At 49.0% G+C, this 23,815-nt stretch overlaps 1 long non-coding RNA gene and 1 other non-coding gene across 3 annotated transcripts; one reads left to right on the plus strand and one right to left on the minus strand.

Moving 5' to 3' along the window:
- Positions 1-1,728: 1,728 nt before the first annotated feature.
- On the minus strand, positions 1,729-14,285 carry LOC138802225 (uncharacterized). 2 transcript variants are annotated; one of them, XR_011364703.1, is made up of 6 exons: positions 14,187-14,285; positions 11,212-11,301; positions 5,197-5,247; positions 3,336-3,796; positions 2,509-2,819; positions 1,730-1,991 (listed from the first exon to the last, which is right to left on the minus strand). It is a non-coding gene; the product is annotated as an uncharacterized lncRNA (long non-coding RNA). The 2 variants fall into 2 exon arrangements; XR_011364702.1 differs by lacking the exons at positions 5,197-5,247; positions 11,212-11,301; positions 14,187-14,285 and having other exon boundaries at positions 1,729-1,991; positions 3,336-3,880.
- An 8,945-nt stretch (positions 14,286-23,230) lies between these two features.
- Positions 23,231-23,412, plus strand: LOC138802255 (U2 spliceosomal RNA). Its single transcript, XR_011364723.1, has one exon. It is a non-coding gene; the product is annotated as a U2 spliceosomal RNA (small nuclear RNA).
- Positions 23,413-23,815: the final 403 nt, after the last annotated feature.

A 23,815-nucleotide genomic window follows, 5' to 3' on the forward strand; every position in this document is an offset into this window, starting at 1 on the left:
AAATTCGACCACTTGGAGGTCACCAAGTCCCCCAAATCGCAGTATAATGCCACTCTCCGCAGTTGCGAAGGAAAAATATTTGCGAACGCTTTACAAACGTTTATGGCAATGTTCACACATTTTGTTTGTATTTCTTGTGCAGCATTACATACATGATTCCAATGTGCGTCCGTAAAACGTCATGTTATTCGCGCGTATCACGCATCATGCTGTACGAACGTTACTGGAACAGTATGTATGACGTGCCTTTTTCTGGGCTACTGGAACAATACTGTATGTATCACGTGCCTTTTACTGGGCTACTGGAACAGTATATATCAGGTGCCCTTAGTGGTGTTAAACAGGGACACTATAAGCCACTTGTACACACAGGGTACTGAAATGAATACACCTGCTGATGCTGCTGTTATATCATCTATTTCTTAGCACTGAGAAGTGCTTTTGATTCAGAGATGACTTTTTCGCTTGATCTTAGCCCTGAAAAGGACTTTTGGGTTCTGTAGTAAGCCTGTCTAACCAAAACGCTACTAAAACCTATCTCTCTCTGCTCCAAGATCTTCCCCTGGCTAGGTTGAAAGTGCAGTCGAGAGGCGCAATATTCGATCGAATATCATCTATCAATCGTATTCGCTCATCTCTAGTACAGACATTATCTTACTATGCTTGCAAGGATTCAAGGTAATATGTTTAGGGGAAATTATCAACCACTACCACTAGATGGCAGTACAGCAACTAGCACCCTAAACTTAAAAAAGTACTGTGTCCATCTGATGATAATGGATTTGTTGGTACTTCGGGGACCATAAGATATGGATATTTTATTATATACCAACCCTGGCTTGTACTTCTCAACAACTTTGTCCCTGACTTGTTTGGAGATCTCATGGTGTTGTGGTTAGTGGTGATTACTGCTTAAAGTGTAACTATCGTTATAAAAAGAACTTTTAAGACGTCAGAGAGACATGTCAAAAGTTCTTTTTTTTTTTTTTTTTGAACAATGTCAAAAGTTCTGATCGGTCCAGGTCTGAGTGTTTACACCTGTAACTATCAGGAGAAGGAGCCAGGAGAAGTCCGCGCTCAGCGTGGCCCTCTCACTGTTCTGTGTTATGTGAGGAGTCAGACTTATAATGGAAGTCTATGAGGCTGACAATTTTCAATGACACAAACGTGAATTTATTTACATATTAGGGTACTCGGGTGCAACGTTTCGACCCAAGCATGGGTCTTTGTCAAGCATACAGATAGATACACAGTGAGGGTATAAATCCACTACTGGAAAACCATACACCAATGGGCAAAGGGCAGACACCATAGGGGAGGGGGATGATGGGTAGCATACAAAAATGGGACTGGAGTAAGAAATGCATAAAATACATATTGAATGCAAAATGCACTGAGTATGTACATAAATCACAGTCAACCACAATAGATGTGTGCACATGGTGCACAATTCTTTGAGTGGAGAGGTGCGGAGAGTGGAGGTGCGCAAACCCTCCCATAGACAGCCTACATGACGCTGAGGCTGGCGGGATTCCGCGGTGGAGAGTTCTATCACGGCATTCTGCCTCTTTTACTCCGTGTAAACTGGCCCTAATAAATAGATGTAGGAGATTCAGTGTCACAAAGGTGATAAGCCCATGTTGGGGGGTCCACCACCACACCACCCAAGGACACACTGATGGGATCCCATACTGAAAGTGGTAAAGGCAGCCATAATATACATGTCTAGGTAGTAGTCTAGCCAGTGCACACTACAGGTAAGGATTACGGGACACGCCAAACAGTTGCTGCGACAGAACATTTATTGAAGGACATGACAATACAAGAGAGAGAAATCGTAGACACATAGTAAGACAGAGGCCGTACTCCGAGGGTCCAGAGGAAACATGAATGGGTAAGTACAGAACAGTCCATGCGCTGTGTGGTTTGGATGTCTGGAAGATCCCACTCCTGCTGGCTGCATAGTGTATCATCCGAAAGAAGAAGGATAACTAGAAATAAAATGACAAGAACTCATTAGTATACACATGTATGTTACTGTATGTATAAAGTAGCATCATAACCCGAAGTTCCATCCCCATACCATATTCGTCCAAGAATAATATGTAACGGTATAGACAAGTGTATAGGAGACAAAACTGCACACAAAATAAAAGTGTATATACAATTTTACATCAAGTGTAACCTAGAATGATCATACTATACAGACTAGATGTAGCAGTCTTAGGCAAAGAGAGCCCACCAATGCCGGTAAGCAATGTGTGTACCAATAAAGCAAGAAGTAAGTTACATAAATGAACAGTAATTCCTGGAGAGATGGTCCTTATGTGTCCATCAGGGTCTGCAGGTTGGAGAAGGACTAAGGAGAGAATGACAAAGTACCTGCACCATTAAATCAGTTAAAAGTTCAAGATCAAACCAGTCAGTGGTATGAGTGGTGCAAATGGACAAACCTTTAGAAAGTACAGTCACTTGTAATTCAGATAAAGAAATTGAAGATATACTTACCACTAGCTGGACGTTGGTGGTTTCTGACTCTGGTTTTTTTTTCTTGCTTCCCATTCGTTGCTTGTTTTTTTTGCGGATGACAGCTGGGGATCCCTGAGAGAAAAAAGGAGTTTCCTCTGCTGTGGTGGGATTTCCTCCGTCCTGCGTGGCTTCTTTTGAGGCGTCTGATTCTGCCAATGTGAGATCAAACCTTGGGCTGGTCTGTCTAGGTCTGCCTCGGTTTGCATTCTTCTAGAGGTGGACCAACGGGGCCTCTATTGGATTTTGGCATTTGCTAGCCGAAGACATGTCATCCGAAAGAAGAAGGATAACTAGAAATAAAATGACAAGAACTCATTAGTATACACATGTATGTTACTGTATGTATAAAGTAGCATCATAACCCGAAGTTCCATCCTCATACCATATTCGTCCAAGAATAATATGTAACGGTATAGACAAGTGTATAGGAGACAAAACTGCACACAAAATAAAAGTGTATATACAATTTTACATCAAGTGTAACCTAGAATGATCATACTATACAGACTAGATGTAGCAGTCTTAGGCAAAGAGAGCCCACCAATGCCGGTAAGCAATGTGTGTACCAATAAAGCAAGAAGTAAGTTACATAAATGAACAGTAATTCCTGGAGAGATGGTCCTTATGTGTCCATCAGGGTCTGCAGGTTGGAGAAGGACTAAGGAGAGAATGACAAAGTACCTGCACCATTAAATCAGTTAAAGTTCAAGATCAAACCAGTCAGTGGTTTGAGTGGTGCAAATGGACAAACCTTTAGAAAGTACAGTCACTTGTAATTCAGATAAAAAAATTGAAGATATACTTACCACTAGCTGGACGTTGGTGGTTTCTGACTCTGGGTTTTTTTTCTTGCTTCCCATTCATTGCTTGTTTTTTTTGCGGATGACAGCTGGGGATCCCTGAGAGAAAAAAGGAGTTTCCTCTGCTGTGGTGGGATTTCCTCCGTCCTGCGTGGCTTCCTCTGAGGCGTCTAATTCTGCCAATGTGAGATCAAACCTTGGGCTGGTCTGTCTAGGTCTGCCTCTGCCTCGGTTTGCATTCTTCTAGAGGTGGACCAACGGGGCCTCTATTGGATTTTGGCATTTGCTAGCAGAAGACGTGTCCCTTGGTGTAGTCTTTGATGTCGCAATGCCATTTGGAAAATTTTATTTTTTCATTGTCCTCACAATCTTTGGAGGTATCAGCCTCACCTTTGCTTTGTATTTCATTCCACTCAGTTGCAGGTAGAGCAGAACTTAGTTGAGCCTCTATAAATGCGATGTTGCATCTGCAGGTGAGATTCTCAGGGTTCAAAAACACCAAATTAAGAAGGATATGGTCAAAACACCCACTCCTCCACCACCTCCTCCTTCCCCCTACCTCATTCATCACCACCATCCCCTTCTTCTCCACAACACCCCCTCTTCCAGCACCTCATCCACCACCTCCTCACCCTCCTCCACCACCCCCTCCCCACCATCTCCTCCACCACCCCCTCCCCACCACCTCCTCACCCTCCTCCACCACCCCCTCCACCACCCCCTCCCCACCACCACCACCACCTCCACCCCCCCTCCCCACCACCCCTCCCCACAACCTCCTCACCCTCCTCCACCACCCTCTACACCACCCCCTCCCACCACCCCCTCCCCACCACCACCACCTACCCACCACCCCCTACCCACCACCCCCCTCCCCACCACCCCCTCCCCACCACCACCTATCCACCACCCCCTCCCCACCACCCCCTCCCCACCACCACCCCCTACCCACCACCACCACCTACCCACCACCTACCCACCACCACCCCCTCCCCACCACCACCTACCCACCCCCCCTCCCCACCACCCCCCCACCACCACCACCTCCCCACCACCCCCTACCCACCACCCCCTCCCCACCACCCCCTACCCACCACCACCTCCCCACCACCCCTTACCCACCACCACCTCCCCACCACCCCATCCCCACCACCTCCTCCACCACCCCTTCCTCCACTACCAACCCCTCCTCCAGCGCCTCATCCACCACCATCACCCCCTCCTTTAGCATCTTATCCATCACCCCCTCCTCCATCCCCCCACCTCATCCACCATCTCATTCATCACCACCATCCCCTCCTCCACAACACCCCCTCCTCCAGCACCCCATCCACCAGCTCCTCACCCTCCTCCACCACCCCCTCCCCACCACCTCCTCTTCCACCACTCCCTCCTCCTCCAGCACCTCGTCCTCTACCACCCCCTCCTCCAGCACCTCATCCACCACCATAACCCCCTCCTCCAGCGCCTCATCCACCACCATCTCCCCCTCCTCCAGCATGTCATCCATCACCCCCTTCTCTTCCACCTCATCCACCACAACCACCGACTCCTCCACCTCATCCACCACCACGACTTCCTCCTCCACCATCTCATTCAGCACGACCACCTCCCCCAGCACGACCACCACCTCCAGCACCACCATCTCATCTACTACCATCACTATCACCTCCACCAGCACCACCTCTCTCTCCACCACCACCCGCCTCACCACCATCACCCCCTGCACCAGTACCTCTCGCACCACCCTCACCACAACTCCACCCACCACAAAATCATCCACCACCACCACCACATCCTCCATCAACATTATCAAATCCTCCACCACCATCGCCATCTCCTCTTCCACCAATATCTGCAACTCAACCTTTGCTCCTCGCCTTCTTTGCTTTCCTCTCTTTTCTTGCTTTTCTCTCTCCTACAAGTAAAGAAAAACAGTCAGGATTCAATGAGCTTTAGAGATGCAAAAATTAACATTAGACAGTAGTGGATACGGGAGCAATGGGACATTCTCATATAGCGGACCTGTCCTTAAAGGTGTTATACAGTGTTAGAAAACATGGCCACTTTCTTCCAGAGGCAACACTGCTCTTGACTTCAGTTTGGGTGCAGGTTTTGCAACTCGGTTCCATTGAAGTGATTAGAGCATAATTGCAAACCATACCTAAACTGGAGACAAGAGTGGTGCTGTCTCTGGAAGAAAGTGGCCATGTTTTTCTAAGGCTGGGTTCACACTATGTATATTTGAGGCTGTATTTGGTCCTCATGTCAGGTCCTCATAGTGACCAAAACCAGGAGTGGATTGAAAACACAGAAAGGCTCTGTTCACATAATGTTGTAATTGAGTGGATGGCCACCATATAACGGTAAATAACTTCCATTATTTCAATACAACGGCCGTTGTGTTAAAATAACAGCAAATATTGGCCATCCACTCAATTACAACATTATGTGAACAGAGCCTTTCTGTGTTTTCAATCCACTCCTTGTTTTGGTTGCTATACAGCCTCAAATATACGTAGTGTGAACATAGCCTTATACTGTATAACACCTTTAGGGTCAGTTCAGACGTGCAGACTCGCAGCGTAAATCTCGCTGCGAGTCTGTCAGGTCCTGGCAGTTCACTGTCCCAACATACTCGTTCCGACCGCTGCGTGTATGTAATTCTGCCGGCTCGTTAACCCCCGTCGGCTCCTGCTGCTCGCTGTATCTGTATACATTACCTGTCCTCGCTGCACAGGTCCCGGCGTACTGCTCTCCCGCCCGGCCAATCAGTGGCTGCGGCAGGGCAACACACTGATTGGCCGGGCGGGAGAGAAGTATGCCGGGACCTGTGCAGCGAGGACAGGTAATGTATAAGGATACAGCGAGCGGCGGCAGCAGCGGAAGCCGATGGGGTTAACGGGCCGGCACAATTACATACACGCAGCGGTCATTCCGACCGCTGCGAGTATGTTGGGACAGTGAACTGCCAGGACCTGACAGACTCGCAGCGAGATTTACGCTGCGAGTCTGTACGTGTGAACTGACCCTTAGAGGTTACAAAAACATGACTGCTTTCTTCTAAAAACAGCACAACTCTTGTCCTCAGTTTGGATGTGGTATTGCAGCTTAGTTCTATTAAAGTAAATGAAGCTGAATTGTAATACCACACACAACCCGAGGACAGGGGTGACACTGTTATTCCAGGAAAGTCTTCTAATCCTGGATAACCCCTTTAACTTGTACCTGCACCTAAGAATATGGATAAATCCATTACCACAACTCCTTCACTTATACCAGGGGTCGGGAACCGGTGGCATTCCAGCTGTTGCAAAACTACAATTCCCATCATGGCTGGAGAGCCAAAGGCAAAGATGTCAGCGATCAGCCTTCCCCTCCCTATATAATGATCTCTGCACAGGCCACAGAACATGCTTAGTAAACTATCCTACAGATGTGAATATCGTGTCTATGAAGCTTACAATAAAGCATATGACTAAATATTGGTAAAAACAGCTCAGAAAGATGGCTGCCCCCATAGTAATGTACCAGAAATGAGATCATCAAAATGACATTAACTTTTGTGGGGCTGCTGCATTGTATAATGCCCTGAATTGTATATTTATTGTTTATTTCGGGACGCCTACCAAGGGGAGCTCACGGCAAATGGCCTTACCAGACACATTGTACATCTATAGTAAAGGGGGATTCCAACATCATCCAATAAAATATAGCTGTAGGTATCAGGATAGAGGGGTAATCACATCATATAAAATATAGTATATACCTGTAGGGATCAGGATAGAGGGGTAACCCTATCATATATAATATAGTATATACCTGTAGGGATCAGGATAGAGGGGTAATTCCATCATATATAATATAGTATATGCCTGTAGGGATCAGGATAGAGCGGTAACCCTATCATATATAATATAGTATATACCTGTAGGGATCAGGATAGAGGCGTAATCACATGATATAAAATATAGTATATACCTGTAGGGATCAGGATAGAGGGGTAACCACATCATATAAAATATAGTATATACCTGTAGGGATCAGGATAGAGGGGTAATCACATCATATAAAATATAGTATACCTGTAGGGATCAGGATAGAGGGGTAACCCTATCATATATAATATAGTATATACCTGTAGGGATCAGGATATTCTAGCAACAGTTTCATCCTACTATTATAGAAGAGAAGGGAGGACACAGCAGACTTACCTTCACCAATAACGTTAGCCTTGGAGATTAACTTCTAGAGCTCTGCAGCTACTTATATACTGTGTGTGATGTCATCATGAGCAGTACAGGAGCCATGCGTGATGTCATCGTGTGCAGGTGAGGGGACAACAATAACCAGTGATGTCATCGTGTGCAGGTGAGGGGCCACAATAACTGGTGTAAAGTAGAGCTGGCTCAGTTGCCCCTAGCAACCAATTAGATTCCACCTTTCATATTCCAAGAAATGAAGATGAATCTGTTTGGTGCATGGGCTTATAGTGGAGAGCAGTGGGACAGCGTGCATGTGCTTATAGTGAAGAGGGGTGGGGGGAGCGTGCGTGTGCTTATAGTGGAGAGGGCTGGGGGGAGCGTGCCTGTGCTTATAATGGAGAGGGGTGGGGGAGCGTGCATGTGCTTATAGTGAAGAGGGCTGGGGGAGCGTGCGTGTGCTTGTAGTGGAGAGGGGTGGGGGGGGCGTGCGTGTGCTTATAGTAGAGAGGGGTGGGGGAGCGTGCATGTGCTTATAGTAGAGAGGGGTGGGGGAGCGTGCATGTGCTTATAATGGATAGGGGTGTGGGGAGCGTGCATGTGCTTATAATGGAGAGGGGTGGAGGAGCGTGCATGCGTTTATAGTGGAGAGGGGTGCGTGCATGTGCTTATAATAGGGTGGGGGAGCATGCATTTGCTTATAGTGGAGAGGGCTGGGGAGCATGCATGTGCTTATAATGGGAGGGGTGGGGAGAGCAGGCATGTGCTTATAATGGAGAGGGGAGAGCAGGCATGTGCTTATCATGGAGAGGGATGGGGGAAGCGTGCATGTGCTTATAATGGAGAGGGGTGGGGGAGCGTGCATGTGCTTATAATGGAGAGGGGTGGGGAGCGTGCATGTGCTTATAATGGAGAGGCGTGGAGGAGCGTGCATGTGCTTATAATGGAGAGGGGTGGGGGGAGTGTGCATGTGCTTATAATGTAGAGGGGTGGAGGAGCTTGCATGTGCTTATAATGGAGAGGGGTGGAGGAGCATGCATGTACTTACAATAAGGTGGAAAGCGTGCATGCGTTTATAGTGGAGAGGAGTGAGGGGAGCGTGCATGTGCTTATAGTGGAGAGGGGTGCGTCCATATGCTTATAATAGGGCGGGGGGAGCGTCCACGTGCTAAAAATAATGTGGGGGAGCGTGCATGTGCTTATAGTGGAGAGGGGTGGGGGGGGCGTGCATGTGGTTTTAGTGGAGAGGGCTGGGGAAGCATGCATGTGCTTATAATGGAGGGGTGGAGGAGCATGCATGTGCTTATAGTGGAGAGGGATGGGGGAGCGTGCATGTGCTTATAATGGAGAGGGGTGGAGGAGCATGCATGTGCTTGTAATGGAAAGGGGTGGAGGAGTGTGCATGTGCTTATAATTGGATGGGGAGCGTGCATGTTTTTATAGTGGAGAAGGGTGAGGGGAACGTGTATGTGCTTATAACAGGGTGGAGGGAGTGTCCACGTGCTAAAAATAGGGTGGGGGAGCATGCATGGGCCTATAATGGAGAGGGGTAGGGTGAGCGTGCATATTCTTGTAGTGAGGAAGGGTGGGGGATCATCCATGTGCTTATAGTGTAGAGGGGTGGGGGGGTAGCGTCCATGTGCTTATAGTTGAGAGAGGTGGGGGAGTGTGCATGTGCTTATATTGGAGAGGGGGGAGCGTGCATGTGCTTATAGTGGAGAGAAGTGGGTGAGCGTGCATGTTCCTATAGTGGAGAGGGGTGGGGGAGCATGCATGTGCTTATAGTGGAGAGGGGTGGGGGAGCATGCATGTGCTTATGGTGGAGAGAAGTGGGGGAGCGTGCATGTGGTTATAGTGAAGAAGGGTGGGGGGAGCGTGCATGTGCTTATAGTGAAGAGGGCTGGGGGAGCATGCATGTGCTTATAGTGGAGAGGGCTGGGGGAGCATGCATGTGCTTATAGTGGAAAGGGGTGGGGAAGCATGCATGTGCTTATAATGGGGAGGGGTGGGGTAGCGTGCATGTGCTTATAATGGGGAGGGGTGAGGGAGCGTGCATGAGCCTAAAGTGGAGAGGGGACAGCGTGCATGTACTTATAGTGGAGGGGGCTGGGGGGAGTGTGTATGTGCTTATAGTTGAGAGGGGTGGGGGAGTGTGCATGTGCTTAAAGTGATGATGGCTGGGGGAAGCATGCATGTGCTTATAGTGGAGAGGGATAAGGGAGCGTGCATGTGCTTATAGTGGAGAGGGATGAGGGAGCGTGCATGTGCTTATAGTGGAGATGAGTGGGGGAGCGTGCATGTGCTTATAGTAGAGAGGGGTGGGAGGAGCGTGCATGTGCTTATAGTGGAGATGAGTGGGGGAGCGTGCATGTGCTTATAGTAGAGAGGGGAGGGATGAGGGAGTGTGCATGTGCTTATAGTAGAGAGGGGTGGGGGGAGCGTGCATGTGCTTATAGTGGAGAGGGATGAGGGAGCGTGCATGTGCTTATAGTAGAGAGGGGTGGGGGAAGCGTGCATGTGCTTATAGTAGAGAGGGGTGGGAGGAGCGTGCATGTGCTTATAGTAGAGAGGGGTGGGAGGAGCGTGCATGTGCTTATAGTAGAGAGGGGTGGGGGGAGTGGGGGAGTCTCCTCTCTTCTCCCTGAGAACACGACATGGCTGGCCCTTCTCTCTCTCCACATCTGCTGTAGAAAGGAGACTAGGAGGCCGCCATATATATGAGGTCGGTCAGTCCCCCTGGGTGATGTTTATCTGCTGTGTGTGGTGGGATTGATAAGGGAATCCTATGTGATTTATCATGTCATCTGTATACTCTCTCTTTCTTAGTGCAGCAGGTCGTGCGGCCGTTCCTTCTGTGCCGGGTGCCTCCCCTACACGGCCGTGTTATCTGCACATGGAAACGTCAAGCAGAAGATCTGCAAGAAATGTCACAACGTTATCAGCAAGTGAGTATAAGACCTGGAGAGACGGGGTTCTGGGCAATGGCGGTTATATTATAGGGGTGGTGGGGTCATCTAGGCTGTTATATTATAGGGGTGGTGGGGTCATCTAGGCTGTTATATTATAGGGGTGGTGGGGTTATCTGGGCTGTTATATTATTGGGGGGGTCACCCGGCTTTTATTTTATAGGGGGTCATCCAGGCTGTTATATTACAGGGGAGGGTCATCCGGGCTGTTATATTACAGGGGGGAGGGGGGGTCTTCTGGGCTGTTATATTATGAGGGGGAGGTGTCATCTGGGCTGTTTTGGGGGGGGGGGGGGGAGGGTGATCCGGGCAGTTATATTATTGGGGGGGGGAAGGTGATCCGGGCTGTTATATATGATAGGGGGGCATGCTGGAATACCTGGCTCCTTCTGTTCTCAGGAGATAAGTCGTCAGCAGAGGAGTCTGGCAGCGGCTTTACCTCTCTTCTCCTCATTCAGAGCACATGCACACCTGGCTGAGCCGAGCATGCATGTGTATGGGGGTATTGTCTGTAATGTATGGGCATCTGTAATGTATCTGCACACGTACAGTGATATCATAATCCATTGCCCAGGGGCGTAGCTAGGGGTTCAGCCTAGGGGGGGCGAGTGAGTCTGAGTGGGCCCCCAACCTATTATGTTACCCATAGGGAACCTCAGTAGACCCCAAACAAATAGAGATGTAAGTAAAGTGCAGACACATCCAGTGACTCACAGGTGACGTCTTCTCTGATGAGAGTGGGTCAGGTTTCCTTTTCTTTTTCATTGTGAAGACTCTTCTAACCACAAATCATCACAGCAGTATCTGCCAGACAAACATCTTCAGCACCTTACTTTTACAGCACCTTTAACCACCTCTATACAAACTCTCCATCATAGTGCCCTTAAACAGTAACAGAGACTTCTTTGAAGAGCAATCTGTAGTCATTTTTCCTTTTCTGTGCTTCTTTCTATACTTAGATCCCTTCTTTATGCCTGTATCTGTAGTTAGGATCCATCATTGTGTCCTCATCTGTAGTAAGACATCCTCTTCATGCCCCATCTGTAGTTGTGTTCCCTCTCTTTGCCCTCTGTAGTTAGCCCCCCCCCCCCTTATGCCCTCAACACTAGTTGGGCCCCCACTTTGTGCCTCCATCTGCAGTTAGCCCCCCCCCCTTTGTGCTAAATAAATGGTACCCCTTTGTCCTAATGAACTGTACCACCGCCCCCCTGTATAAACTGTGCCTCCTATGAACTGTTTTTATATTAAATAGTGCCACTGTCCCCGTATTATACTGTGCCCACAATGTAGTTTGCCACTGCCTACCTAATAAACTATATTACTACTGCCCTCCAATGTACTGTACCACTGCCCCCTGTAATATACCGTACCACTGTCCTCTCTCATGTACTGTACCACTGTCCTCTCATGTACTGTACCACTGTCCTCTCATGTACTGTACCACTGTCCTCTCTAATGTACTGTACCACTGTCCTCTTTAATGTACTGTACCACTGTCCTCTCTAATGTACTGTACCACTGTCCTCTCTAATGTACTGTACCACTGTCCTCTAATGTACTGTACCACTGTCCCCTCTAATGTACTGTACCACTGTCCCCTCTAATGTACTGTACCACTGTCCCCTCTAATGTACTGTACCACTGTCCCCTCTAATGTACTGTACCACTGTCCCCTCTAATGTACTTTACTACTGACCTCCTAAATCATTGTCTTCCAACCAGTGTCTCCTCAGCTGTTCCTTAACTACAACCTCCATTATGTCAGGACATGATGGGAGTTCTAGTCTTGTAGCGACTGAAGGGTCACATGTTGGAGAACACGATACTAAATAAACCTCCCTCCTAAATTATGGTTTCCCTACCAGTGGCAAAACTACAACTCCCATTGTACCCTGGTGGCAGGACATGATGAGAGTTTTAGTTTGGTAACAGCTCAAGAGCCACTGTTAGGAAGCAATCATTTAGGGGTACAGTTTATTTAGTAAAGTATTCTCCAACATGTGACCCTCCTGCTGTTCCTAAACTACAATCCCCACTATCTCCTGCCAGAAGGGCATGATGGGAGCTGTAGTTTTGTCACAGGTTTGAGAACACTACTAAATAAACTCTACCTATGTGTATACACTCCAGCCGGGATTCCTCAGAAGGCAGTACTACATAAGTTCCGTAGAAATCACGGCCATTGTTACAACGGCCATGATTACTACGGAACTTACTGTATGTAGTGTGAACATAGCCTTAAACACTAAGTTTTACTTATCTCTTCTTACATCACATTACATACACCCAGGGACACACACACACACATCTCATGCACCCAGGACACACACACACACATCCCATGCACCCAGGACACACACACACACATCCCATGCACCCAGGACACACACACACACATCCCATGCACCCAGGACACACACACACACACATCCCATGCACCCAGGACACACACACACATCCCATGCACCCAGGACACACACACACACATCCCATGCACCCAGGACACACACACACACATCCCATGCACCCAGGACACACACACACACACATCCCATGCACCCAGGACACACACACACACACACATCCCATGCACCCAGGACACACACACACACACACATCCCATGCACCCAGGACACACACACACACACACATCCCATGCACCCAGGACACACACACACACACACATCCCATGCACCCAGGACACACACACACACACACACACATCCCATGCACCCAGGACACACACACACACACACATCCCATGCACCCAGGACACACACACACACACACATCCCATGCACCCAGGACACACACACACACACACACATCCCATGCACCCAGGACACACACACACACACACACACACACATCCCATGCACCCAGGACACACACACACACACACATCCCATGCACCCAGGACACACACACACACACACACATCCCATGCACCCAGGACACACACACACACACACATCCCATGCACCCAGGACACACACACACACACATCCCATGCACCCAGGACACACACACACACACACATCCCATGCACCCAGGACACACACACACACACACACACACACACACACATCCCATGCACCCAGGACACACACACACATCCCATACACCCAGGACACACACACACATCCCATGCACCCAGGACACACACACACACATCCCATGCACCCAGGACACACACACACATCCCATGCACCCAGGACACACACACACATCCCATGCACCCAGGACACACACACACATCCCATGCACCCAGGACACACACACACACATCCCATGCACCCAGGACACACACACACATCCCATGCACCCAGGACACACACACACATCCCATGCACCCAGGACACACACACACACATCCCATGCACCCAGGACACACACACACACATCCCATGCACCCAGGACACACACACACATCCCATGCACCCAGGACACACACACACATCCCATGCACCCAGGACACACACACACATCCCATGCACCCAGGACACACACATCCCATGCACCCAGGACACACACATCCCATGCACCCAGGGACACACACATCCCATGCACCCAGGGACACACACATCCCATGCACCCAGGACACACACATCCCATGCACCCAGGGACACACACATCCCATGCACCCAGGGAAACACACATCACATGCACCCAGGACACACAGCACTTACTGTAATTGCAGGGAAGCTCTGAGGGGGCCATGTGGTGAAGTTCTCTGATCTTCTCCTAACAGTCGGACTCTGGGCACCTCCTCTTCTTCTGTCCCGACATCCAGGAGAGCAGGAAGCAGCCGGAGGTAGTGAGGGAGTGGGGGAGGGGCCCGGGCTGTGAGGAGGGGGGGAAGCTGCAGTGTCTGCCCTGAGTGCAGCAGCCACTACTTCCGGGCAGCCTTAAAGTGGCAGAGCAGCCTAATTAACATCCGGCCTCTGCGGCCCTTAAGTGTACTGGGGGGGACCGGCCCGGGGAGCCCCCAGCCTTGGTGGGCCCGGGGGCGACCTCCCCCTTTGCCCCCCTCTAATTTCGCTACTGCGGCATTGCCGTATCTTGTGTCTTCTCTCTCGCTGACAGAGTAGGCCGCGGATCCTCTTGTCCAATGACATGAGCTCCATAACGCTATAACGCTACCATTCGGACTCCTATTTAAAGAGGAACTCTAGATAATAAAAACTTTTCTATTGAAAGTACATAAAAAGTTATATAGATGTGTCTATACATTGTATTACTGTATCTGTGCGGTTCTGCCACACTGGTAGCTGATAGAAATCCAGGAAGTGAAAAAAATTGCCTCTCTGTCAATCCACATTGTCTCCGGCTCTTTCTGCTATCCCCCCTTAGGAGACAAATATTCCATGCCTCTGTCTTACATTGTCTGTCTGCTAGTCTAATGGTGCGTTTACACAGAGAGATTTATCTGACAGATTTTTGAAGCCAAAGCCAGGAACAGACTATAAACAGGGTGCAGGTCATAAAGGAAAGACTGAGATTCCCTGTCCTTTCAAGTCCATTCCTGACTTTGGCTTCTAAAATTGGTCAGATAAATCTGCCTGTGTAAACGCACCATTAGTCTGCTAGTCTCGGCAGGTGTTTCAACTTTCGCTTAAAGTCTACAGAGAAATTAGGGCTGTGTTCACACATGTTGGAGTGTCACTGCAGCACTGCAGTATCTGCACAAAAATGATGCAGTAACACAAATAGATAATGCTAAACAGCAGAGAGGATAAGAGCCGCACTGCCAATCCCACCTGCACAAAAAACACAAGGCACAAACAGTATATCCCATGTAAGATAATATGGGATAATTTCCTTTTAGTGGGAATCAACTTCAAAGATAAAAGATGCTTGATTACAGGGGCGGTCTTGGCATTTCTGGGGCCCCAAGCGAAGTTATGTCTGGGGCCCCCCCCTCGACACGCGTTCCAAAACAATAAACCGCTGTGTGTTTCCCCCAGTAGTATATACCCCTTGTGCGCTACTGCCAGTAATATATACTCCTTGCCGGGTTCTGGTGTGGTGTTTTTGGGTCTGGTCCTGTGGCATGGGGGTCGCAGGGCCGTCCCATGGCCCCCGTTCCCTGGCTGTGCACGCCTGCGGGGTTGGTGGCCACTGACTGGCACGGTGTGGACTTAGTGTAGGGACCCATGTGTATCAGATACCGGCACGAGGTACATGGGGCAGTATGGCTTGATCAATTCATACACAAAATTCTGATGTGTTTTTTATTTAGCCAAGCGGCACTAGTATCAGCCATAGGTGTGAGGTGCAGCACTCTGTTTCTTCCCTGAACCGCATATACTCCTTGTGTGCTGCCCCCAATAGTATATAACCCTTGTGTCCTGCCCCCAGTAGTATATACCCCTTGTTTGCTTCCCCCAGTAGTATATAGACCCCTGTGTGTTCCCCCAGTTATATATAGCCCCCCGTGTGCTCCCCCAGAAGTATATAGACCTCCTGTGTGCTGCCCCAGTTGTATATAGACCCCCTGTGTGCTGCTCCAGTTGTATATAGGCCCCCTGTGTGCTCCCTCAGGGGTATTTAGCCCCCCTGTGTGCTCCCCCACTTGGATATAGACCTCCTGTGTGCTCCCCCACTTGGATATAGACCCATGTGTGCTCCTCCAGTAGTATATAAACCCCCTGTGTGGTTCCCCCATTAGTATATAGACCCCCTGTGTGCCCCACCAGTATTATATAGACCCCTTGTGTGCTGCCCCAGTTGTATACAGACCCCTGTGTGCTCCCCCAGTTATATATAGACCACCTGTGTGCCTCACAAGTAGTATATAGACCCCCTGTATGTTCCCCCAGTAGTATATAGACCCTCTGTGTACCCCACCAGTAGTATATAGACCCCTGTGTGCTCCCCCAGTAGTATATAGCCCCCCTGTGTGCTCTCCCACTTGGATATAGACCTCCTGTGTGCTCTCCAAGTTGTATATAGACCCCATTCTGCTGCCCAAAGTAGTATATAGACCCCCTGTGTGCTGCCCCCAGTAGTATATAGACCCCTCTGTGAAGCTCCAGTAGTCTGTAGCCTCCCTGTGTGCTCCCCCTGTTATATATCCCCCCTGTGTGCTCCCCCCATTTATATAGACCCCCGATGTGCGCTCCCCCAGTTAAACAGACCTCTGTGTGCTCCCCCTCCCATATAGTATATAACACAATAAAACAAACACTTATACTCACCTGGGTCCAGGCGTCTCCTCTTCTCCTAACTCTTGTGGTCGCAGGAAGGGTTTTCCCTGCGATCACAAGAGGCAGCACTCCCCTTGTCCTGGCGCCAATGCTCCAGTGATGTCACTGGAGCACCGGCACCACAAGGACAAAGCTGCCACTTGTGACCGCAGGGAAAACGCTTCCTGCGGCTACAAGAGTGACTGACAGGAAGAGAGCCAATGTCTCCCGGCCTCTCAGTGCTGCTGCATGTAACTATGAGCGCTCATTACGAGTGCTCATAGTTACAGTTCAAATGGCAGCAGCGAGCGGGGCAGCGGCCCTGTCTAGCGCTTTTGAGCACAAGAGCGGGGCATGGGGGGCCCCCTGGATGTTGGGGGCCCCAAGCGATCGCTTGGAGTGCTTGGTGCCAAAGACCGCCACTGCTTGATTATAATATGTGCGTGGAGATAAAAAGAAAAAAAAATTAAAAATTCAATTTAAAAAGTTCTTTGCTTTATTCCAATATCAGCATTACAGGTAGAGAATACAGCGTGCTGTGCGGGTGGGACCATAATGAAATGATAAAGTACTGCAAATAATTCAGTAACAATGAAACTGCAATGTGTGAACACAGTCTAGATGTTCTGCAACAGCTTTGGGCGGGGAATGGGCAGGGTGGGGGACTGTGATGGAACAGCTGAGGGAAAGCAATGCATTCTGGAACCTGTAGTACTGAGTTCATCTGCTCAATCAGGAAATACAGAAACACAAAACAGAACAAAAACCCCCAAAACAAATGGATTTTTGGTAGTTTCAAAACTGGGATAGATAGGTAAGTATTGTTATATGCTTCTGCAGAAGTTTCTTTTTACCTCTACCCGGAGTTCCCCTTTAATCATGGCTTGGACTTCAAGTGAAAAGACACATGCTGATCTCATCAATAATCCACAAAGTGAGACCCCCGCCCATGTCTGCAGAGGCTTTCACCATGATATAGGGGCTTCCTGAAATTTATTGCATTAATGGACCCTCCTCAGAAGAGGTTTGTGGGGGTCCATCATCTGGCATCACCAACAGAGCCACAGTGAGCAGAGCAGGAAACAAACAGTGCTGTACATACTGTAGTGGCCGTGCTAGGTTACTGCAGCATTAAAGTGAATGAAAACTGAGCTGCAGTAATCCAGCTTGGCCACTACACAATGTGCGGCACTGTCTGCTTCCTGCTCTTTCTATTGTACATGTCAGTGCTGCATCTCTCTGCTGATGCCAAGTGCTGAACCCCCAACCATCAGTTATTGAACTGAACCCGCACTCCCCCAGCTGTATAACAGGAGTGAGACCCGGTGCCATCAGTCACGTCTGAAGTGTTGAGAATTAATGGAAATGACAATAACCCTTTAAACATGTGTCCTGACATCAGGGGGGGGGGGGGCAGGATGCAGCCAAAGCTCCTAGTGAGAAGGTGGGGAGAGGGGCCCGGGGGTGCTGGGAAGGCGCAAGGCGCCTTTCTCCTGCCTGTCAGAATCACGGTCTCCATATAGTAAGCTGGGTCCTAATCCTGCTTACTGTAGGGAGGCTGTAAGTGACATGACTGGCAGGAGTACAGGTAGTGTCAGAGCACAGAACTCAGGGAGGCCGGAGCTGCAGACACCAGTGCATGTCCGGCCTCCTGTCATCTCACTCTGACTGTCCTGATGGTGGCCCTTCCGGGCCCCCTGATGCCCCGTAGCTGCAGCTATGGCTGCTACTGTGATAGCTACGCCCCAATGTACATCCTTGTCCTAACATTAGTAGTTTGGAATATGAATTGCAGCTGAAACACTTGTAAAGTCTGTTCCTTGGTTGTAATATAGGATTGGTAGAGCATGCATGTGTTCTGAAAGAGGAAATGATTACTGAATCCTCACTCGCTTTTCCCAATACATAAAGAAAAGAGGCAGGAGTGCTGCACAAATATTGTATTTGGACCGAGCACCTTATTTTTGAATGTACTTAGGCCTACAGCTTATGTAAATACATAAATCTACAACATAGTCGCTGACCCTGCCTGTCACTGTCAGGGGTATTCTATACCGGAAATGCGTCATTGATGAATTCTTATGGTGATTCCCTTTAATAAACATGCTTCTCTAACAAATAAGTGTTTGTGGAATTTGGAGTGGATGTTGGCAGCGTCTGAGAAAAGTCCAGCTTTTAGGCCCCCTTGCACTCTCATGTATTCTGTATGGACCTGCAAATGCAGACAGACTGCAGACCCATTTGTTTCTATGGCCGAGATCCCCTATTTTGAATGAAGGGGTCTATGCAACTGTGGATGGTTTTATGTCCTCGGCTATGGATGTGTGCATGAGGCCTTACCCCTGCTACTTCAATTTCCTGATATGATGAGAAACCCCATTTAACTCAAACATTCACAAACCTGCCGCATTTGATTGCTGATGCCTTCCCGGTCCGTGGGTAAGGAGGAGACTGCCCGGGTACCGACTGGAATTCGGGGATTCAGCCTAGGAATTCCAGGCAATACCCGGGCTGTCTCCTCCTTCCCCACGGACCGGGAAGGCATCAGCAATCAAATGTGGCAGGTTCGTGAATGTTCGAGTTCGATCTAACCTAGGATTTCCCGAGGTTCAATCTAGCCATAACTCTGTGGTCTCTAAATCTCCTACCCCTAACTCCACACAAACTCTGTATCTCCCAATCCTGTGACCTTACAGCCCCGCTCAGAAATGCCCGCTCAGCCAATCAGTGAGTGAGATGGGAAACCTCTGCACTCACTGACTGGCTGAGCAGGTAGTTCCCTGTGGTGTCATGATGACACAGGAACTGGAAGATTCAGGAAACCATTGAGCAGTGACACTATGGGGGCTTCAGTTACTTCATTACTATAGCAATGAAAGAAGGCAATCCGGCACTGCTCGGTCCAAGTATGCTGAATCGGGTGTGTGTGAGGAGCATGGAGCCAACTCAAAAGGATCACTTGTGCCGGAGGACTATTGCGGTGCTCTGCCGAAGGAGTAGGTCTGATATGAAGTATTTAGCAGATAAACCAGCGGCACTCGCATATAGATGCAATCAAGTCCATTTATTGTGCAAATCACCGACAAAATCGTGGGGTACAAACAGTGGCAGCAGGGGTATTCCACAGGCGACGGCCCGTTTCGCGCTTCACGCGCTTCTACTGGCCTGGTATGATTGCATCTATATGCTTGTGCCGCTGGTTTATCTGCTAAATACTTCATACTTCATTACTATGTTCCCACCATTCCCTGCTTTACTTGTTTTTTTACCTTTGCCCGGAGTTTCTCCTTTCTTCATAGACACAGCATGTATTGCTGTGTATGCTGTGTTATTTTAATAAAAATAAATAAATGCAGAACAAAAATGTATGAACCAAGCCTTAGGTCCTTGCCCAGCTTCCCCTTACAGACTACAGTTGTTTGTCCCCATAGACAGACTCTATTATCTTCACTCCTCTATCCTGCACTTAGCTCTAGACTAAAGGCCGTATTCCACGGGCCGACAGTGAGGAGCAGACGAGCGCTGTCAGCGTCCTTTGCTCCTCGTTCCTCGCTCGCTGTCGCCGATATTCCACGCGGCAGCAGCGAGCGGTTGAGTCTGGTAGGAGTCGCGGGGGGGGGGGGGCTGCCCGGGTGATCACTGATCGTCCAGGTAGCCCATAGGATATAGCGGCGGTCTGCTGCCGTCGCTCCTACTCCTCGATGTCGGCTGATCATTGCCTCCTATTCCACAGGACGATTATCGGTTGAATACGGCCGATAATCATTACTTGGAATAGCGCATTAACTATTGTATGAGCTTCCTCATTACGGAAAGGTTGGGCTAGGATATGGGGAACTTACATTTTAAGGCTGGGTACACACGCTGTAAAACACCGGCTGTTCTGTGACCCGGCCGTCGGTGAAGATCATCTCGGCCGGTACTGCAGTACCAGTTGGATGAACTTCATTTGTGCTGAAATGGGATGCGGGCGCATCTGTGTGCACCCCCATCCCAATTCACCATAGCAAACAATGGAAATTGCTGCACTTTCCATTAGGTGAACTGACAGTCCTGTATGGCCACTATTCAATAAACAGCGGCCACACAAAACTGACATGTCAGTTCTTCCTGCGGCCGCTAGGGATCCAGGCCAGAGTGTATACTATGTGTATACACTCCAGCCGGGATTCCATTGACTTCAGTGCAACATAAATTTTCTATTAATCACGGACGTTGTTGCAAATCGGCAACAACGGCCTTGACTAATAGAAAATTTACGTTGTGTGAACTGTGTGAATCTTTTCTCTGCGTACAAATTTTAAGGCGCAACATAAGACATTTCATAGTATAAAGCCGTGTCATTTATTACAGCAATAAACTAGCTAACCAATCGTTCATATATTTAATGCATGTGTATTGATAAGCCTTATTCTTTTGATCACATAAACAGCCAATAAGATTCTGCAAACAAAAAAAAAGTTTTTCTAGCATTAACTAGATTCCAAGACCTCATTTTGACATTATCTGACAGGTGCTCTATAATATGGTCTTTTATACGCTGCATGGTGCAGCCCATATACATACATCCTAACTTTTGCGCAGAGGAAAGAGGGACAGTCACGGCAATGAGCCACGCCCCCTGTAGCCCCGCCCCTCATAACCGCATCACCTGTTACCATTAAATAAGAAACAAATAATATCACCAGATCTTCACCACATAGTGACTTATCCCCCCCTTATACCATTACTACATAACATCCAGTATACACAGAGCAGTACTCTCCCTCAGCAGTGACCATATAGCGGTAGATGAGGCTGTACACTTGCAGACCTTATAGGTGATTGTATTGCCGGTATTCGGTGACTCACAGGGGACTAAGGGACACAGTATGTCCCTTAGAAGGCCCCTATGTTGTATGCCTCTTAGTATCCCTTTAGTATGCCCCTTAGTACCCTCTTAGTATGCCCCTTAGTATCCTCTTAGTACCCCCTCAGTATGCCCTTTAGTACCCCCCTTTTTACCTTCTTAGTACCCCCTTAGTATGCCCTTTGGTACCCTCTTAGTATGCCCCTTAGTACCTTCTTATTGCCCCCTTAGTATGCCCCTTAGTACCCCCTTAGTACCTTCTTATTGCCCCCTTAGTATGCCCCTTAGTACCTTCTTAGTACCCCCTTAGTATGCCCTTTAGTACCCCCTTAGTATGCCCCTTAGTACCTTCTTAGTACCCCCCTTAGTATGCCCTTAGTACCCCCTTAGTATGCCCCTTCGTACCCCCTTAGTATGCCCCTTAGTACCTTCTTAGTATGCCCCTTAGTACCCCCTTAGTATGCCCCTTAGTACCCCCTTACTATCTTCTTAGTACCCCCTTAGTATGCCCTTTAGTACCCCCTTAGTTTGCCCCTTCGTACCCCCTTAGTATGCCCCTTAGTACCTTCTTAGTATGCCCCTTAGTACCTTCTTAGTACCCCCTTAGTATGCCCCTTAGTACATTCTTATTTCCCCCTTAGTACCCCCTTAGTATGCCCCTTAGCTCCTTCTTAGTACCCCCCTTAGTATGCCCTTAGTACCCCCTTAGTATTCCCCTTAGTATATCCCTTAGTACCCCCCCCCCCTTAGTACCTTCTTAGTACCCCCTTAGTATGCCCTTAGTACCCCCTTATTATGCCTCTCTCAATCTCGTGGAGATTCTGGTGCAGGCTTCCATAGTTGCCAACAGTATGAACCAGTAAGCCCCGCCCCCGGCACCCACCGCGGGGCTAACTAACCAGCAGAATACACAGGGCCAGAGGAGGAGAGACGCCATGGATAACTAGAAATATGGTAAGAGACTGACCCATTATGCTTACCATATTTCCAGTTGTCCATAGCGTCTCTCCTCCTCTGGCCCTGTGTACTCTGCTGGTTAGTTAGCCCCGCGGTGGGTGCCGGGGGCGGGGCTTACCGGGTCATACCTGTTGGCAACTATGGGCTTCCTCTTCCAGCTCCACGGCGCCCGCACTCTTCTCACATCATCTGTGCCAGGTGGGAGGGGAGTGCGGGCGCCGCCGGGCTGGAAGAGGAAGCCTGCACCAGAAGCCCCCGGGTGGACGCCGCTCCTTGATCCGGCAGCTGCAGGGGTAGAGTGTGCTCCGGAGGCTGTAGCTGCTGCTTAGGACCCTGTGACTCCATTCTTTCCCTATCCTTTAGCTTTGTGTTCCGGGACACTACTATCGCACAGCAATGTCCTGGCACCAATCCCCACTGCTGCTTTCACCTTCCTTAGCCCAGCAGCATTCAGTGGGGAACGGGCTTTGATGAGGCTGCTGCTGGTGGAAGGAAGGTGAGAGCAGCGGCGGTGATTGGTGCAAAAGTTTCTTTTTTTTTCCCACCTCCCCGCGAACCCCCTCAACCTGCGGCGCGTACCCCCTGGGAAACGCGTACCGCAGGTTGAGAAACCCTGGTTTACACCGATGGATGGATGGAGAGGCAGACAGATGCAGGAAGACAGAACGAGGCAGGAAGACAGACAGGCAGACAGACACACAGAGACAGGCAGACAGAGGCAGGCAGAGACAGACTCTCAATAACAATAATAATAATAATAATAAATAATGTATTCTTATCAGTTTAGTATCTAATACGTCCCCTATCTGGGGACCATATATTGAATGGATTTTTAGAACAGTGAGATGGTAAAAGAGCTTGCTCTTTCCTCTCCAGGCATTGACCTGGTATTGCAGTGCTTCCAGGTTCAGTGTACCCCCCAAATGTGTTGCCTAAAAACAGAGCCCCTCAAGGATGCGCAGCCACACCTCCAAATAAAGTCATCTGCACCAGAAACGGCATTGCAAGAAACACCCCCAAAGTGGGGTGCGCAGCTGCACCCCAAAATTTAAGGCTTGGCATTGCTAATAAAAGTTTGTTTGGTAAACACTTGTTTGTCTCTGGCAGCCTGTTGCCATGGCAACAAAGTTGTTTACCACTAGCCTGCCAGGGCAGGGCTGGTGATGTCATCAATGCTGTGCTAACATATACAGCTGACAGAAAAGCTAGCAGTCCATTTGCAGGCAGGCACCCAAGCAGGTAGGCTGTTTGGTTGGTTGATTGGTTGCTTGCCAGCAAGGAAGACGCAGGTAGGTTGGGTTTAAACCATTTAATTTGGATCCTT

The sequence above is a fragment of the Dendropsophus ebraccatus genome, chromosome 9 (assembly GCF_027789765.1).
Source record: "Dendropsophus ebraccatus isolate aDenEbr1 chromosome 9, aDenEbr1.pat, whole genome shotgun sequence".
Classification (NCBI taxonomy): Eukaryota; Metazoa; Chordata; class Amphibia; order Anura; family Hylidae; genus Dendropsophus; species Dendropsophus ebraccatus.